The following is a 20,027-nucleotide window of genomic DNA, read 5'->3' as shown; positions in this document are numbered from 1 at the left end:
CGACACTATGTAACACTGTGTAACACACTGTGTTCCGTAGCTGGAAAGCACCCATAATCATAAACATTTAAACGAATATTCAGCATATGCACGAAAAATCTGCTGTAATTGCAGCATTAAAATTAATGTATCAGCAACGTTTTGGTGCAATTTCGAACATTTGTGTGATAATGAAGATAAAGATATTCAAGATAAAACAATTCGTGCATCGTATGCCATTTCATATCTAATTGCGAAACATTCAAAACTGTTTACCGATGGTGTCTTCATAAAAGAGTGTATTCTTGCAGCAATGACAATATTTGGAAATACTGTGACACTTGAGAAAATTAATAACGTTCCACTTTCTCGTGACACGGTAAGATCAAGAATTATTATGATAGCCAGTTCTATAGAACAAAAATTAAAATCATTATTAAATACATGCACTTAATTTTTATTGTGCCCCTCGATGAGAGCACGGTGTTCAACACGTAAGCCAATTAAGCATTTCTTGCGCGAATTGTGCAAGATTTTTCGTGTACCAAAGAAATGTTAGATTTCGTGCCATTACATGCTACAATAACCGGTATTGACATTTACAAAGCACGGGAGATTACTTTAAACAAATTTAATTGCGATTTTGCAAAATGTTCGTGTATAGTGACAGATAGTGCTAAATCAATGGTAAGATCAAAAATTAGAACTTTTAGATCAATTAAAGCAAAGAAATTAAAATTTCCTATATTTCATTGTATTATATATCAGAAAGCTTTATGCGGGAAAGCTATGAAACTATCTACCGTTATGTAGACCGTAACAGCAATTGTAAATGCAATTAAAGGTGAAAACAAATCCCTGCTTCATCGCAAATTTCAAAATTTCCTCAAAGAGAGTATGATACAATTTACATAGACATACCACTTTACTGTGAAGTCCGATGCTTAAGTGCCGGAAAAACTTTGCAAAAATTTTTTTCTATAAGAAAAGAAATATCTTTTCATACAACAAAAGTGCATAGCAAAACTAAAAACATTTAAATCATTTTTTGAAGACGTGGAATCACTTTCGGAATTAGCTCACAGATTTAACTTGTCACCTAAATACTTTAAATTTAAAGCTACAACAGACTAATCAAACGGTATCCGAGTTAATGTCATGTCGATTCGTTCCGCACAAAATTAAAAATATTTTTTAAATTATTTGTAAAAAATAGTTTTCTTTTCTTTTCTTCTTGCAAAATTCTCGTTAAAAAATATGATACGAAATGCAACTTTAAAAAATAAGTGCATCTTATCAATGAATTAATTGCACAATTTGATCATCGATTTCGTGATTTTAAAAACTTGAAGAAAGATCTTTTACTTTACGAAAATCCTCGAACAATTTCAATAATTGAACAGAGTGTAGATTTTCAGTTAGAACTGTGTGATCTACAAAGTGATATAATTAATGAAGGTTCTATTAGATTAAACTAACAATGGAAAAAAGCGGGCTAGTAAAGAGCCGAGCGCGGTAAATAATGCGCAATATATAAATTTTTTATATCCAGTAATATATTTCAGACGTTTCGGTCCATGTTTTGGAACTTCTTCAGTTAACTGTCAAAAACACAAAATAATAAAAGAATTAACAAAATATGTAGTCCGTTAATACAAGAAATTAACAAAGCACACATTTCTCTACATTAAAGATATATACAGGAACGAAAGAACATTCGGTGTGCGCAATCCTCCATAGCCATTGACTAGTAAACGGATGGAGCAATAAGAATCCCACACAGCAATGGAAATCTGTAGGATATACTGAAATTATCGTAGATATACGAAATATATCTCAATTTCCCGAAAATGTTATCAGTATATTACAATAAGTAAATTATAAAAATATTCCCATATAAGATATTCAGGAAATATCTTATCCCGATGTGAGAGTAAATGTGTAAAATACATCTTGGAGACATACTAAAGATGTCTAAAACAGATATATTTCAGGATAGGATATATTTCAGATGTCTCTAAGATGTCCCTTTTTTATTTTGGGGATTTATATGAGATTTATATAGGATATTAATAAATGTATGTATTGTGTATGTAATGTACACATTTCCGTTCTGTGTGCAGAAGTCATTACCGACGCTTACGGTTCTTTTTATGTGTGTTTGAAGCCTATTTTTGAGATCAGGTCAGATCTTTGATGTCTGACAACAAATAAAGTGAAGTTCTGGCCATCAAGCATAGACTTTTTAGTGATTAGCAAAGGCCTATTGAAGAATTGTGAATTAAACTACTGAAGAAGAAGGTTCTTTATGTGACATGTACATGCCACGTGCCCTTAACCTCATCATTTATCTATCCACGGACTGAATTAACCTATCGAATCTACTACGCTAAATTTATTAATTTTAAAGGTATCGTCATTGGAATATTATTATATAAGTTTATTATATATGTATAGATATATAGATTATTTTATGAGAAAACATTTATTTTGTTAATTACTTTCAGAGTGAAAGTTAATATACTCAACTATGTAAAAAAAAGTTGTATTTTTCACAATATATTTTAAAATATATTATTTTTATTTTGTGAAATTTTTCATTTTATTATGTCAATTTTGTATAATTTCAGATAAACTACTAATATCTAGATTTATTACAGCGAAAGCTTTTAATATTCATATCAATTTTAGTATATTGGTATAAAATTGGCTTACTGAGCAAATTTTATACTAATATACTAGTTGATATGCATATTAAATAATCAGAGTAAATTAAGCTGATATTATTATTAAAAATATTCTCCCACATAAATCCCGAATAACTACCATAATCAGCCTTAATATATTTATATAATACCTATACTTGCGATATACATTTCAAGATTTTACTGTAAATAACGTAGAAATATATTTCACTGAAATTTGTGATATCTCTACGTTTTCTTAAGTGCGGACATTAGTATATCCTATTAATATCCCTCACATATCTAAGATTTCTATTGAATATCTTTAGGATATTGCAATATCCCGGCAGGATATCTTGACAAGATTCTACATATTTCCATTTGCTGTGTGGGATTCCTCCGGTTGCTACCGCAAAAGAGCAGATCACACGTTCTTTGGAAAGAAAAACGCGAGATGCAAAACCTTTTTTAAAAAAAAAACAACAGAGTCCATGAGAGTGGTGAATGGTAGATTCATTAATTAATTAAAAGCCAAAAAAACTCACCCCATCCATCTCGATAAAAGAGTAACAGTCAATGACCGTGGGCAAGACACAACTATCAAATATAAATGCTAAGATTTGGTGTCGCTTGACATTGTGAGTGTAAACAATACAAGAAACACTGTATTCGTATGTAAGATTGATGTGGGGAAATATGCTAAAAATCGCGGAAATTAAATCTGTGGTAATCTCTCCACCGTTGTTAAAAAAGTGCCATGTAAACCTCCAGTATCGCTCTGCATATTTAACCTACTTTTTTGTCTTTTAATAAAAATCATTTCGGATATTAAACGCTTTCCAAATATATGTTCTTCATCCAAAATTTCCCTCTTATCCCATGCAAAATCATGATTTGTTAATCTATGTTCTATGATTACCGAACGTTGTGTTGTATTCCTGTTTATATGTTTATGGTGTTCAGAAATGCGTGTTTTTAGAAGTCTGCTGGTCTGTTCTACGTATGAGGCGTCACAATTTTCATATGAAATTTTATAAACGACGTTGTTACGCATGTCATTAGGTCATGTTATGCATGTCAATCGTGGAGATTGTTAATTAATTTTTTTATAGGATCTCTTTTAATAATTGTGTATGTATTGTTGTCGTTGAGGAGAGCAATTATAAAGGACCACATTATATTAAAATATGTCCTATCACAAGTCAGGACATTTCAGAATTGAAGAAGCAAAACTTCGAATAAACAACGAAAAAAGAAAAAGGCACACAACTGATTTCAACAATATAAATTTATACAATTATTAATTGGCTCGATAATTAGAAATTAAAAAGTAATAAATATTAGGCCTTTTCTCGAGCAGGAAATAAATAAATAAAGTGACGATGTTAATGTCTAGTATTGTAACTTAATTTATTTAATGCGGAACGTTTCGTGCATCTACTTATGACTTCTTCAGCCGCAATTCAATCTACATCTATAAAATATTTAGAAGAAATATTATAAATAGATCGATAATAATTTATAATCATGATATTTTTTGCTCTTCATGTTTTTGTATTCGTCAATAATTATAATGCTAAACAAATGAAAATTTAATATGATTTTTTATTTCATTTATAATGATAGAATTTTCGTGCAAATTTTCATAAATATTTTCTAGCAAATATTATATAATTTCCACAAAATTAGATAATGCAGAAAATTCTTGTATGTTTAGCTATATATATCAGCTAAACATACAAGAATTTTCTGCATTATCTAATTTTGTGGAAATTATATAATATTTGCTAGAAAATATTTATGAAAATTTGCACGAAAATTCTATCATTATAAATGAAATAAAAAATCATATTAAATTTTCATTTGTTTAGCATTATAATTATTGACGAATACAAAAACATGAAGAGCAAAAAATATCATGATTATAAATTATTATCGATCTATTTATAATATTTCTTCTAAATATTTTATAGATGTAGATTGAATTGCGGCTGAAGAAGTCATAAGTAGATGCACGAAACGTTCCGCATTAAATAAATTAAGTTACAATACTAGACATTAACATCGTCACTTTATTTATTTATTTCCTGCTCGAGAAAAGGCCTAATATTTATTACTTTTTAATATAAATTTAGATGAGTCTGAAAAAGAAAATACAAATAAAAAACGAATAAAAAATAAAATTATAAAACCAAAACAAAATGTACCCATCTTAAAAAATGGCAACCCTCAAAAAATAAAATTAGAAGACAAATCAGTAAAAGTAATTAGTACATAGATATTACACACAGGTATTACATCGGCAACATATAAAATGCGAGCTGAAATTTTATCCAATATATTTATCCCAACTGTTCAAGGCAAAATAAATAAAATTATTTGTTATTGTAGCGTTGGCTACATTACGAGTAAAACAATGATCAATTTGCATTGCGAAATGCAGTATATATGTTAAATAGGTTAAATTATATGTATATATTAAACATTTTCTAATGTTACGTCCAGACTCAAGGAAGGAAGAGTCGAAAGGAAGGACGTAACTAAATTTATCTCGAACGACGGCGGACTATCCGTCTGTTCGACTTGAACGAACGTCTGGGCCCAAATAGGTCAACGACCGCAAGGGTCGCTCTTACTCTATTTAAAGGGCCGTTCGCTCGGTGATCCCTTTTCGGCAAGAGAATTTAATCTCTTTTGCGCAGGATGGGACCTTGTGCGATCTTGGTTTACGGGAATGAGTGGGAACGGGTTATAAATTAAAGAGTATTAGGCCTCATATTAAAACAATTAATTTATTTTACTTTTTAAAGAGCGAGAAAAGAAGAATTAAATTCATAAGAATCATATTATACTTATACATTATTATTATTATTATTATTTATTCTAATTGTGTACTTCTCTTAATCGAGAAAAAAGAAAAGAAATAGATGCTCGTGTGTATGAGTGAGTGATTGTGTATAAATCGCGGGTGATACATAGATACGGAGGTCTTCAATCGGGGCAGAAAGGGGAAAGAGTTATTGTTTAAATTTTAGGGTCCCGATTGGTGGTTACAATAATTTAAACGATAATAGATATATAAAAATAGTGTCCATGTGTGTGCGTGTGAGAGAGAATGCTAGATAGGGCCGTAGCCCGAGCCACTTCTTGCCTCAGGCGTCGATTCCGACGATTTCGCGCACGCTTTGCTCCAGCTCTCGAAGTCTGCTTTCTTAAGTCGTCCACTAAGAATGACAAACGTTCAGAAAAATCGATCGAGGCGATGGAGTGCAATTTCGAAATAATTCTTGGAATACTATTCTCTTTCCATTCTGTCGTTATTAATTCTATTTCTTATTCCTTGCGCTTGTAGGATTCTAGAGAGAGAGGGGGAGAGAGAGAGAGAGAGAGAGAGAGAGAGAGAGAGAGAGAGAGAGAGAGAGAGAGACTGGATAATGTTGAGTAGGGGAAAGGTATGGGAAACGGTATCACGAATCTCTCCGTTATCACGGGAGATCCTGAGTGATTTTTGGAACGGGTGAAATCACGGATCTCGCCGTTATCACGGGAAATCCTGAGTGATTTTTCGGGATGGATGAAATCACGGATCTCGCCGTTATCACGGGAAATCCTGAGTGATTTTTCGGGATGGATGAAATCACGGATCTCGCCGTTATCACGGGAAATCCTGAGTGATTTTTGGAGATGGATGAAATCACGGATCTCGCCGTTATCACGGGAAATCCTGAGTGATTTTTGGAGATGAATGAAATCACGGATCTCGCCGTTATCACGGGAAATCCTGAGTGATTTTCGGGGTGAAAGAGAGAGGGAGAAGAAGGTTTAGGGTTGGATATGATAGGACTTGCGCAAAAGGAGATAAAGAAGATGGCTTTATCTTAAATCTAAGAATTATTTTGATACGGGGTGAAAATTGTACTTTATGTTTTTCCCTTTTTATATACATATATGTGTGTCTTGACTTACTGTTAGTAGAGTGCGTTGTTAATAATTGCTGCAGGGTTCTAGTCTGGTTGTGTGGTCTTCCGGACTTCCACTATGTTTTTTTCACTTGCACTCTAACGAACGTCGGAATTTGAGTTGAAAGCGGATTTCGAAATTGAAAGTATATAAAAGTCCGAAGAGTCTAGATACGAGCTCGGATAGCTTGTACACGGCAAAACTGCGCTCGAAAGTTCGGATTAAAATCTACTCTCTCGAGGGATATCGCGGGTATATAAAACTTCTTGCTCCTCCTCTCCATTGATTTATTAACATTTCCTGACGAATAGGAAATTTTTCAATGACGCCCTTTAGGTCCCGGAGGCGTCTCTTTTAATTTTACAATTACTACGATTGGTTAGGGCTTTTGTTTAGAGCTCTAGGTTTCGACCAATGGAGAATTTGTTGTAGTCAAGTGAGGTTGATATTTTTATTACCCTCTCGAATTTATCTCAGGCAGATATCGCGTAACGACGATCTGTCAGGCGAGAATTGTTTAGGTTCGGTTATCGTTGTTAGTCTTTCTTCTAAATTTTTATTAGTTTCCGAGTATTGGTTTCGTTTAGAGAACTGTCGACTATAGTTTAACTTCTTAGAATATAATGAGTTATAGTTTGAATTTTATGAGTTGATCTGTTTGCTTCTCAAGTTCTGTATTTACTCTTTACTTTTACGATGGAACTGTCTCGGAATATGTTTGTCTCGCCTGTCAGATTGTCGGTTTATCTGTGCGTCTGCGATATTTAAAATATCGCCTTGCGTTCTCCGAAAGAAAAGAATCGTGGAGTCCACAGAGCGTAACGATTTTTTACTATTATTATTAAACTATCTCTGTGTATGTTTTTTTCGCTTATCAGATCACAGTTTATTAGTGCAGCTGCAATATTTCAAATATCGCCTTGCATTTTCCGAAAGAAAAGAATCGTGGAGTCCACAGGACGTAACACTAAATTGAGTTATTTCATTTCAATAAATAGCAGACGATATGCATAATGAATTGCAATAAAATAAGACGATTAGAATATTCATCAAGAAAATAATTTGATGCAGATTAAATTTAAGAAACTATTTTCTATATCTATTATTATTACTCTCCCTTTTTCGCGAGTTACAAAATAACTTAATCTGTTCTTTATCGGTAAACGCTTATAAATAACATAATATCCTCTAAATATGTTTGTCTAAAGATATTTTATGGAGATTAAATTTTAATATTAAATAAAAACACAATATAACATAATACGAGTTTTAGAATAATCGACCCAACTAGCTTGAAAATGATTTCTTAATATTCACAACGTTTCGACCATGTGGTTGTGGTCCTTTTACGAAGGAATATACTAAAATTTTACATATATAAGATCCCCTCTGTCCCCCCTAAAGAAATGTAGGCGAGAAAAATATAGATCCGAAAGTCGCTGAATCGGGAACACAGAGGGGATCTTATATATGTAAAATTTCAGTATATTCCTTCGTAAAAAAACCACAACCACATGGTCGAAACGTTGTGAATATTAAGAAATCATTTTCAAGCTAGTTGGGTCGATTATTCTAAAACTCGTATTATTTATTTACTAGCGACTTGAATAATTAATCAACAATAGGTTTGTTCGTGTTGCATGTACTTTCAGAACTTTTGTGTACACTAACTCGTTTTTGTTGACGGACATGATGTAATAACTGCTGTTCGTTTTACCAGTGCAATTGCACTTCTGGCAACACTTTTTGTACTTGGTCTTGAGGAAGAGTAAAACGTGCAAAGATGGCCGATAAGTGGGAGGAGGAGTAGGGAGTAGGTTAGAGAGGTAAAATCAAATAATACATAACCTCTTAAATAATTTTATATCTCAAATTGAGATTTTAATACATATATAAATATGTTTCAGCTTTTGTTATATGGAATAAAACAACTAATACAAGATGCCAAAAATTTTACGTGGGTTTTTTATATTAAATTCAGTGGGAAATATTAATTTTGATGTAGATGGATATGCGATATGCATGATTGAAGGTATAAAATATAAATATTTAGTTTTAAAAAATATTTTTATCTTTTTAAAATTTTATTTTTGAAATTTTTATATTAGAAATTTGCTTTATAATAATATAAAATAATATAATATTGAAATTATATCTTCTAATATCTTCTCTTTTATTCAGATGGAAGACAGTTCAAAATTAAAAAAAATGAAATTAATTTTGCTTGTGATACCATAAACTTTATTTTTGAAGACACTCAAGTCTGTGTAAAACTTCCTAAATCAAGAACTAAAATATATGAGAACAGATCTCAAAATCTAAACGATTTAAATGATCAAAATGATCAAAGCGATCAAAATTATAATAAAAATGATGAAAGTGATCAAAATTATAATCAAAATGACCAGAGTGATCAAAGATATAATCAAAATGATGAAAGTGATCAAAATTATAATCAAATTAATCAGAGTAATCAAAGATATAATCAAAATGATCTAAGTGATCAAATTGATCAAAATGGTCAAAATGATCAAGATAATGATCAAAATATTAACAATGAATCTACACAGTTCTTTTGGAATGATGCAGCAACAAAATTGTTGTTGGATATATATAAATCCAAGAAAAATCTTGTAAGTGTAAGAAAAATGAAAACATTTAAAATTTTATGGAAACAAATTGCGGAAATTATGGGGCAAAATGGTTACTCTGTAACTTCGTTACAAATCGAAAATAAAATAAAATCACTAGAACGTTCATTTAAAAATATGATCAGTAATAATAAAAAAACAGGAAGAGCAAGAAAAACTTGTAAATATGAAGCGTAAGTATTTGTAAATACATATTTTTATATGATACATATACATATATAATATTAGACTTAATATTACAAATAATATAATTCTCTTTAATTACAGCGAGTTAACAGATTTATTAGGAGAAAAACACAACATACAACCATTGGCTTTATCGGGAAGGAATGGCTTGGTACTTAGAGAACAACTAAATTCTAATAAAGAAAATAATGCTATGTAAATATAATATATAGAATATGTACAAATAGTGCATATCAAATTTACTTATGTCATTAATTAATTTTATAGAGTTAACAACATAGTTGACGTCTCCGAAGAATTTAGTGATCCAAGTTCATCAAATAGTAGAGCTCCTATCGAAAATGTACAAAACTTGAGAAAAGATGAACTACAAAATACACATAAGATACGACGAAATACAACGACTGCATATCTAAGTAAATGTCAAGCTGCTCTGGATACGTATATTTCTGAAAAAAATAGTGAAAAACAACGCAACGAAAACATGTAAGTACAGATACTGGAAGAATTTAGAAATATTAGGAAAGCTCAAGAAGATTTTATTAACTGCTCAAAGAAACAGTGAGACATGATAAATGTTAAAAGAGATGAAAAAAAATGAAATTCTTAAGGAAATTGCAAAAAGTTTGCAAGACATAGCTACATTTTCTCAGTACAAATAATATCCCACTGTTTCTTTGAGTTCATAAAATCTTCTTAAGCTTTCTTATAATAGTGAAGATATATATTTATTTCTGTTGTTTTTGAATAATGAGATCTTTCAAAATTCGTCCTATATAATACTTACCTTTTTTTAATATTAGTTTTAATTCTTAATAATATTTAATAAGTTTTAATAAGTAGAATTATTTAATATTGTTTTGTTTAAAATGTTTGTTTGTTACTTGAGAAAAAGTTGAATTTTTATTTACTAATATAAAAAATAATATTAAAATCTGTGATAATTTCTATAATTTCTAAGTAAAGTGTAAAGTTTCTATGGGTACTTTCCGATTCACGCAAATGATGCGCATAATGCATCATTTAGCCTTGTTTAACATTTGGTGAACAACAAGGATAAATGATGCATTATGCGCATCATGCGTGAATCGGAAAGTACCCTATGTAAGTTTAAGTGACAGTACAAAATGCAATACTTGTAAGTTAGAAACATTATAGTAGTGTACGTACAATATTTCTAAGTTTTGAAGTTTTTTTGTTAGTAATTATGGAAGTTATTGGTGATACAATATTATAAATAGATCATAGGAATCATATCTCTTAAGTTATATTTATATAATGAATACAATATTCTACTTAATTTAATTTAATTTTTCCACTAAAATAAAATTTTATCCCATGATTATCATTTTTTATTTGTATGCATAAGTGACAGCAATATAAAATATAATTTTAAAAAATAAGACGTGATCAATAACTTTAAACATAATTGAGACATGTACTATTACAATAAAATAATAAGAATATTGTCGCACAATTTTGTTTTTGTGATATAAGGATATACTTGTATTAATTATTGTTTATTATAATTAAAATATTATTTCACAGAGAATATAATTATATCAGAAACATGCTACATTTTTTCCTGTTAAAGTTTCTTAATATTTACCTGCGTTGAATCTTTAAACATTATTGTAGTATTAATGTTTTTGAATTATTTTTAAAATAATACAAAATAATTGAAATAAAAAAACTAAAAAAAATTATATAAATTCTTTAAAGAAACAGTTGGCACTGAATTACTATAATTATTATTTGTTTCATTAGCATACTATTGAGCAATTAATTGACGACATAACTCATCTCGTAAAATGCGACCACGTTGATTTTCAGGAATAATTTCATCATTATTAATATTTATCATATTGGCTTCTGGATCAGGATAATCATCCTGAAGTGGAGGCTCCAGTAATTCTAAATCGCGTATACTTGCCAAATTGTGTAAAACGCAACAAGCATGTATTATTTGTACCATACGTACAATATTTCGAAGTTTGAAGTGATACAATTGTCTAAATCTTTGTTTTAAACAACCAAATGCGTTTTCAATTACTATACGACACGAACTCAATTTACTATTAAAATGCCTCTGAGCTCGTGTCAGATGCCCATTATCTCTATATGGAACCATTAGGCATTCCAAACAAGGATATGCACTATCTCCTAATATATAAGAACCTCCTAAAAATAATTTGTTTTTATATAATTTAATATAAAATAATGAATATATTAATAACGTAAATATATCACTTACTTGGACAGATTTCCTGAAGACATTCGTACAAATCAGATTCCCGAAAAACCCTGGCATCGTGTACAGATCCGGGGTATCCAACAAACACATCTACAAATTTCAGTTTATGATCTACTACACCTTGCATGTGTATAGAAAAATATTGTTTTCTATTAACATAGGAATCATGATCTTGCGTTGGTTTATCAATTCGGATGTGCGTGCCATCCATAGCACCTATAAACAAATTTTAAGTTGCATGTATATGAATAAATTATAAATATAATATTTACACATAATAATCTAACAAAAATGGATTATAAATGTAATATCAATGATTCCAGGAAACTGTTTCTTTTCCAAGAAATATGCCATTGTTTCTTCTTTTTCTTGTAATGTAGGAAATTTTATTATATGTGGCGCAAGCTGCATTACAAAATTTGTTACTCTTGTTAAAATGACATGCAATGTACTAATTGTAATGCCAAACCGATCAGCGACATCGCGATATCCTGCACTTTCATGTCCAAGATACCACAAATATGTTTTTCTGCTGAAATTGGTGCATATCCTGCATATTCTGCAATGTTGATTAGCTTTGCTAAATATATTTACCAATAAACAATAAAACTACATCTATTTTATAAATTAGTATGCTTTCCATTTAGCGACACAAGTCGACACAAGCATCATTCTATCTTTGTTCTACATTCTGTAAGAATAAAGATAGCTTGTGTCGACTTGTGTCGCTAAATGAAAAACATACTTAGTCTATTAAATAAATAGACAATTTCTGATATTACAAATTATATGCAGTTTGAAAATAAATAATAGTGAAATACCTTGTAGAGATGTAAAGATTTCAGATGTTGTAAAATGCTCAATAAGATAATATGCAACTGGACGTGACAAGCGAAAATGCATAATAAAATCATTATTAATATAATTTCGAACAACATTTTCTATATAATTATTAACTTTGATGTGATGAATACGTTGAACACCTCTTAATCCTAATTGTATTAAATATAGCATTTCGTCATCTAAAATATAAAAATATACAGAAATTGTTCTTTTATCAGTAAATAATTATTAATATTAATATTAATAATTATTTACTGATAAGTAGCTGTATTATTTTATTAGTATTATAAGTATCTGTATTATTTTATTATATAGTATTATAATAAACATTTTATTTATTTTATTAAGTAAAATATATATATACTATTTACATACCAGCATAGTAGATAGCCTCTGGATATGCTAGAACTAGAAGTAAAAGTAAATCATCGTCGTCAGACGTATCCATTATTTCTTCTATATTATCTAATATTTCATTAATATTTACTTCGTACGCCATTTTGATAACCTATGTGCACTTTGCCGTTCGAGTTGTTTTGTACAAATAACTAAATAAAATTATAGATTTATTATATTCCTAGAGAACTCACTAGAATTGAAGTGTAAAAGGTGCAAGCAACGCGAACAAACCTAATATAACATATTTAGAGAATAACTTTCACTTTGACGAGAATAAAAATTTTGAATCAATGCGTCGAAAATAATGTGTCAAACTAAATGTGTCGAAAATAAAAGTGTAAACAATAATCCTCTTGAAAAGCCTTGAACATCAAGACATCAGGTAAGTAGTTTCATCGCCATATATACTTTCTTAGACTGTTTTCTTCTACGGAAAGACTGTTCGCCGCGAAGCCATCTCGCGGTACAATGGCGGTAGAGTGTTTATTTAAAAAGCAGAGAAGAATATAGAATCGAAAGGATCTGAATAGCTCAGATGGAAGAGCAGTCGCCCGGCAAGCGAAAGGTCTCGGGTTCGATTCCCGATTCAGCGACTTTCGGATCTATATTTTTCTCTCGCATTTAATTCTTTAGGGGGGTTAGAGGGGATGTATAGAATAAAAATCTCAAGTAAGAGATTATTCCATATAAGACTTGGCAGTATACCAAGTAGTAAAATTTGTGCCCTATGCACAATTAATTTAATTCCAGCGAAAAATTAAATTTCGTTGGAATACGCATCAACATCCGCGTTCGGCTCTTAAAAAGGCCCTATCACTTATATTTGTATTTATTACAGAAGAGCCTTAATAGTAATTCTTAATTATGTAATTATTGTGCAGGCAAATTTCGTAAAGGCCTAATATCTGCATATTGCATCTTGAATAATCTCTTCACAGATGTTGTGCCCGAAGTAATATCATCTCTTAATACATTTGAAAAAATTGTTCTCAAAATGGGAACTGTTATGAATAAAAAGTTGCTTCAAATGCAAACGATACAAAAAGTTAAAGATAGAACATTTCATTTATCACTTTCGTTACAGGAGACATTGAATATATTATGTCATAATACTGATCCAATAAATATTAATCATGAATTATATATATTAATTAGAAGTATCCCGACAAAATCAAGGATTGTTTGGGAAGAGATGGTTAATCTTAAAAAAGTATTTGATGCTTTAACATGGTTAAAGCATAACAATGCTTTATACTCTCACATTATACTGCCAAATAATCACAATGAGTTATGTTTTGAAAAGTTAGAAAATTTAGTATTTCAAGTGGAAGAGACAGAAAATAATAATACAGAAGCAATATTGGATGACAACTCTGAATTATCAAATAATTCGATAAAAAAGACAAAAAATGATATAGAAGATATATTAGAAGATCAACAAAAAGCAATGTTAACTCAGGTTATTGACGAAAATGATGGCTATTACGAACAATATACTATCTATCCCTTATATGAAAAAAAGCAAATAAAACTGCGACAAGCTTATATCAAATGTTAAAAATTTAGGATTTGCCTTTGGATAATCGTGAAAAATGTTTAGATTTAATGTTTTCCAGATATATATCCTTTTGGTATTAATAGACAACATGAGACTAGGCCAGTCAAACTATATGATCATGAATTTATTAAATGTCATTTGACATCTAAACATCCACAATATAGGTTAAATCAACAATATTTATTTTATTTATCGAACGATGCAAATATGCGTCAATTAAGTCGTGGAATTTGTCATAAAATGAATGCAACTAACCCGCGAATTCGTTATACAGCTGCAGAATATTTAGACGCAATGTCAAAAGAATTGTTGGAATCTAATCTGAGCACAATATTTTCGACACTTCGAAATACGGAGCAATATTGGCGTAAACCGAGAAGTGATTTAAATTGTATGACGCAGCATTATGGGCCTGCGACATGGTTTCTAACACTAAGTCCGAGTGAATGGTTATGGGAAGATTTAGGTGAATATATTCGTGAAGTAAATGGATGGGATGACACTTCCTTATGCGTTAGCGCATTTGTTGCTAGAGATCCTATATCAACATCCAGATTTCTCGATAATAAGTTTCGAGCAATGCGTAACTTTATTAGTTCTAAAGATCATCCAATTGGAGAAGTAATGCACTATTTCTGGCGACGAGAATAACAAGGTAGAGGTATACAACATTTTCACTTATCAATTTGGATTAAAAATGCACCTATTTTTGGTGAATCTACTATTAAAGAAGTCTCCAAAATTATCTTACAAAATATAAGTTGTAAAATGCCGCATAAAAATATTTCGCCATTATTGTACAGGCGTGTTAATACGCATCAGCAACATATACATAACAATTATTGTCTTCGCTCTAAAAAAGTAGGACGTAATGTTATTCGTCGGTGTCGTTTTGGATTTCCTCGTCCCGTTACTGAAACTTTGAATATGAGAGATGTGGCAATTTCGATAGCTGGTAGAAAACAATTGAAACATAAAAGCAGGCATTATGATCTTCCTCGAACGGATGATGAAGTTAATATAAATGATTATAATCCTGTTCTTCTTACCGCATGGGAAGATAATATGGATATACAATTTATTGGTGAAAAATCATCACTGCTTATCTGGTACATTACTAAATATATGAATAAAGCGGGAAAAAGTGAACTGGCCGATATCCTTAGTAAGAATGAAAACAAATCATTAGCGAGTTATCTTTGGAATATTGCTCTGCGATTTACAAATAATAGAGAATGTGGAACTCTCGAAGCTGCTGATACATTGTTAGGTATTCCTTTATATGGAACTGATCGAAATACATTTATCAAATGGTTAGATGTTAACCAAATACGATATTGAAAATTAAAAAGTCCCAAGGAAATTAAAGCTCTTGATGCTAAATCTACAGATATATTTCATCCATCTTTGATAAATAATCATTATCCACATAGACCAAACGAATTAGAAAATATGTCTCTTTATGAATTTGCTCAGTGGTACAATATCTCGAAGATCAAACGAAGAAAAATTAGGATATTGAATATTATAAAATAAATAATGGTTATTATCTTAAACGGCGACAACATGGATATCTTATAAATCATTATATGATGTTAATACACAGCCGGAAAATTATTTCTTTGCGTTATTGCTTATGTTTAAACCATGGCGAAAATTAGAGGATCTTAGAAATAAACGTAATACTTATGCTGAGTCGTTTCACAAAGTAAAATTGCATCTTGTAGAAGCATTACAATATCATGAAAGATTAGAAGAATTGCAAAAAGCATTTGAAACTGCAAAACAGTTAGTTCAACAATGCCTAGATGACAATTTACAAAAACAACAGTCTCAGGATGATCCTGAAAATTCGATAGGTATTCAAAATATACAGGCTGGTGAAGTAATGCAAGATTTTAAAGATCTTGGTGATAAAGTAATTCGAGAAATTGATGTATCTGAAATGATAGCAAAATTAAATATGGAAAACGAGTATTCAATAAAGCTATCAATATTATAGAATCAGATAAATCGGTATTACGGTTATATGTTACCGGAGAAGGTGGTACTGGAAAAAGTTTCTTAATCAAGGCTATTAAATGCTGGATAAAACAAAATCTCAACAAAGATACTGGCTGCAGCAGCACCTACTGGTATTGCAGCATTTAATATAGATGGTTTGACAGTTCATAGATTGCTTCAAATACCCGTTGAACATGGCCATATTCCTAAGTATAGGCAACTATCTGATTATGTATTGAAAGTTTTACGAGTAGATCTTAAAGATGCTATTCTTTTTGTAATTGATGAAGTGTCAATAATATCTAATTTGACTTTAATGTATATACATCTTCGATTGTCTGAGATATTTGACACTAATGATTGCGATGATGGTTGGTTTGGTCGAAAGCATATTCTTTTATTCGGAGACTTGCTTCAATTACCTCCTGTACACGAAGATCCTATTTTTATGCATTTATCAGATAAAAAAATTGCTAAACATCTTGGTTCTTTAAATGCTATTAATTTATGGACTACATTATTTGACTACGATGAATTGGCAATCAATATGCGTCAGCAAGGAGATAATTCTTACCGTGAGTTATTGTCGCGAATTCGTATTGGTTTAGTGACAAAATCTGATTGTAAAATTCTAGAAAGTAGAAAAATATCTTTTAAAAGTGAGTCTTTCGAATCTAGATTAAATGAGTTATGTAATTTTATTAATGATTTATGATCGGACACTGTTTGTTTATTGCCTACTTGTAATATGTGTGATGTTCTTAATGATGCAATGTTAAGTCGTATTGTCTCTAAAGAAATATTATTAATTGCTGAAGACACGATTGAATGTGTTCCATATTTAAAAAAGAAAGCATTAAAAGTATTGTCAAATAACGATGATGATAATTCTAAAACAGCTGGACTTTCAAAACAAATTAAAATTAAAATTGGAGCAAAAGTTATGACTCGACATAATATCGAAGCTAGTTTACGTCTTATAAACGGTACAATTGCTAAAGTAATTTCCATTGTACAAGATACATCTACTGATTACGTAGAAAAGATTAAACTTCTTTTACCATCAGGTTTAGAATATGAAATTGGAAGTTGGAAGAGTAAATGTTAAATTTGAGGTGATAGATAGAGTGTATGTTATCAGAAAACAATTTCCATTATCTTTGAGTTACGGCATCACTATTCATAAAAGCCAAGGATTGTGTTTGCGAAGTGCAATTATGGACATCGGTAATTCTGTATTTAGTTGTGGTCAAATTTATGTTGCATTATCGCGAGTAACATCTCTAGAAGGATTACATTTAATTAATTACGATCCTTCATCAGTAATAGCCAGTGAAAAAGCTATTATTGAATATAATCGGTTAAAACAGACACACAATCCAAACGCAGAAATGATTACTACGTCAAAAGAACGCTATCGCAAAGTAAAAGATGTTTTATGGGCGTTGCCAAAAGTAGTTGCTTCTGTTCAAAAATCAAGTTCAGATCAAACAGTTCGACAAAGTATTAATTATACTTACAACTTCATAAAAGAACTTTTTCTTTTTTAAAGAAGCATCGAATTCCTCTAAAGCATTGAGATCTTTTATAATAAATATTTTGCTTAATTTATCTTTCGTTTCATTGCTCAACTCATGACTTATCTTTTGGAAACTCTTTTTATCAAGTTTAGAAATTTTTGCCATTATAATTTCATTCTGTTGCACTATTTTATTTCGTTTTGTCAAAATAAGTTTTATACCTTGAAATAAATAAATATAGCGTTAAATTTTTAATTATATAAGTGCATAAAAATAAATATGGCGTTTTAGGCACAAAAATGTATGAGCAGTGTACAAATACAAATGTTCGTTTAATATACGGGGTTTTCGAGAAATTTCAATCCGAAAGTTAAAATGGGACACCCTGTATATTATTTCAATTCAAATTTTATTAAAATAAAATATATAAAAACAATTAATTAATTATTATTAAAATTTGATTTAAAATTACCGTGACAAATTAAAGTTCAATTTAAAATATGACATTAAAAAAAAATTTGATTAAATGAGGGTTTGCAAATCATAAAAAGTTGACATAATATAGAAAATACTTACTTGCAAAGTTATTATCTACATCAAACCCTTTTGATTGCACTTCAGATTGAGAATAAATGATCCCAGAATGTGAGTTATTATTTCCATTTTGATCTCAAGATTGTAAATTGTTATTTCTATTTTGATCCCAAGATTGTGAATTATTTCTATTTTGATCCCAGGATTGTGAATTATTTCTATTTTGATCCCAGGATTATGAATTGTTATTTCTATTTTGATCCCAGGATTGTGAATTGTTATTTTCATTTTGAGAAGTTTCATCGACAATCTCTGTAAAAAGTAAACGATCATGGTGGAAAAATAAAAGGTGAAGTATTATGCATAATGGCGGCATACCGAAATTTCAACCAATCAAATGTCATCCATTTGGCAACGCGCGTATTTCAAACGTGAATGACTAATCAGAAATAAAAACACAGTATTTATATTGGAAGTAAAAATGTGTATTCATAAATATTAATATAAACTATAACGATTTTTGCAATTTTTTACAAAACAATTCGGCATGATGTTGATGTCCGAAATAACACTTTAATATAACACTCCAACACTTAGGGCCGGTCTCACCATCTCCGATTAACTCAATCGGCCGATTAAACTATATCTTTGTCTCTTTTCAGCTACGTTCTTAAAAAGAGACAAAGATATAGTTTAATCGGCCGATTGAGTTAATCGGAGATGGTGAGACCGGCCCTTAATATTTAACGCTCATTGCCAACAATATACATATGGCAGTATCAATCATATGATTTTGCCGAATGGGTGAAATCTAATTGGTTGACCACTTTCCTACTACTTTCGGACGACTGCGCATCCACCGGAATGCTTCACCTTATATACTTCCACCATGATAAACGATATGTTTGTCTAAGCATAGAACACTTATATGCAATGTAAAAAAATTTTTTTAAATATCAAAATCTTAAAAAATAAATTTTTTAAAGATTGAAGAAAAAAAAATTATACGGTTGTCTTAAAAGAAAATTGTTAAACAAAATATTACCTTTATATTTTCCAGATGACTGTATTTATTTTACTTGTACATATTTTATTTTTACACACAAATGCGTGTACATAATTATTTTCTATAATGTTACATTTGGATTTGTTTTGGACATTTTCAGAGTTGCTTTCATTTTCTTTGAGTTCGGAATATGCATTAAACTCACAAAACTGTTCGAAGTTTATATTGTTCTGACTTTCTTCATAATCGACTATTTTGGTAGAGTAATTTTTATTTTTATGATATGTTATACGTGGAGGGATTTTCATAACTTTCAAAGGTGGATTATCAGAATCATCTGAATCTAAATCATCAGATAAAAATACTCTTTTATGGCGGTTCTTGCGTGTCATTTTCATATTTTCCATATTTTCAATGTCTGAAAACAAATCAGCATCTCGCCTTTTTTT

At 30.2% G+C, this 20,027-nt stretch overlaps 1 long non-coding RNA gene and 1 pseudogene across 1 annotated transcript; one reads left to right on the top strand and one right to left on the bottom strand.

The window, feature by feature from the left end:
- Positions 1 to 12,237: 12,237 nt before the first annotated feature.
- LOC145938510 (uncharacterized) lies at positions 12,238 to 12,961 on the bottom strand. Its single transcript, XR_014425720.1, has 3 exons — positions 12,933 to 12,961; positions 12,536 to 12,736; positions 12,238 to 12,273 (listed from the first exon to the last, which is right to left on the bottom strand). It is a non-coding gene; the product is annotated as an uncharacterized LOC145938510 (long non-coding RNA).
- A 4,104-nt stretch (positions 12,962 to 17,065) lies between these two features.
- LOC145938690 (uncharacterized) lies at positions 17,066 to 18,068 on the top strand (annotated as a pseudogene).
- The last annotated feature ends 1,959 nt before the right edge of the window (positions 18,069 to 20,027 follow it).

This window comes from Prenolepis imparis, unplaced genomic scaffold (assembly GCF_030444845.1).
Source record: "Prenolepis imparis isolate NDT839.2.m4 unplaced genomic scaffold, iyPreImpa1.0 SCAF_7, whole genome shotgun sequence".
In the NCBI taxonomy this organism is placed as follows: Eukaryota; Metazoa; Arthropoda; class Insecta; order Hymenoptera; family Formicidae; genus Prenolepis; species Prenolepis imparis.
Note: the sequence above shows the minus strand (reverse complement) of the source record. Positions and strands in the feature narration are given on the sequence as shown.